This window comes from Echinops telfairi, unplaced genomic scaffold (genome assembly GCF_000313985.2).
Source record: "Echinops telfairi isolate 266 unplaced genomic scaffold, ASM31398v2 ScPeMD7_7469;HRSCAF=8507_1, whole genome shotgun sequence".
In the NCBI taxonomy this organism is placed as follows: Eukaryota; Metazoa; Chordata; class Mammalia; order Afrosoricida; family Tenrecidae; genus Echinops; species Echinops telfairi.
In genome coordinates this window covers 109,889,527-109,890,548 of record NW_022111373.1, presented here as the reverse complement: position 1 = coordinate 109,890,548, position 1,022 = coordinate 109,889,527, and positions in this window count along the sequence as shown.

Sequence of the window (1,022 nt, the reverse complement as noted above, 5' to 3'; positions counted from 1 at the left end):
GTGATTGTTAGGGACTTTTTCATGTTTGTTAGCCATTTGGATATCACATTTGGTGACCAGTCTGTTTACATCCTTTGCCCACTTTTGAATTGGGTTATTTGTCATTCTCTCATTGAGGTATTACAATTTTCTGTAGATTAGTTCTTTGTATGTTTTAACTCTTTTGATGTGCACTAATTTTTAGTAGGTTACAGTCATCTATTTTGTCTTCCACTGTGTTCCGTTAATTTCCTTCATTATATTTGATTGCATGTCTATGCCTGTAACAGGGCTATTAAGTTCATCCCTATTTGATCATTGGCCGTCTTTATAGACCTGCGATTTACATTCGGGTCTTTGATCCATCTCGAGTTCATTTTCCTGCGTGCTGTGAGGGATGGGTTCTATTTCACTTTTCTGCAGTTAGAGATCCAATTTTGTCAGCACCATTTGTTGAAGGGACTCTCTTTTCCCCATTCCCCCCGTTTGTCGAAGATCAGTTGTCTGTATGTAGATGAATTCATATCTGGGTTCTCAATTCTGTTCCACTGGTCTATGTATCTGTTATTGTACCAGTACCAGCTTTTAAAAAAAATCATTTTATTAGGGGCTCATACAACTCTTATAACAATCCATACATACATCAATTGTGTAAAGCACATTTGTACATTCATTCCCCTCATCATTCTCAAAACATTTGCTCTCTACTTAAGCTCCTGGCATCAGGTCCACATTCCCCCCTCCCCTCTGCTCCCCCCTCTTTCATGAACACTTGATAATATATACATTATTATTTTGTCATATCTTGCCCTGTCCGATGTCTCCCTTCACCCACTTTTCTGTTATCCATACCCTAGGGAGGAGGTCACATGTAGATCCTTGTAGTCAGTTCCCCCTTTCCAACCTACTCCCTCTACGCTCCAAGTATCGCCACTCACACCACTGGTCCTGAAGGGATCATCTGCATTGGATTCCCTGTGTTTCCAGTTCCTACCTGTACCAGTGTACATCCTCTGGTCTAGCCAGACTTGCAAGGTAGAATT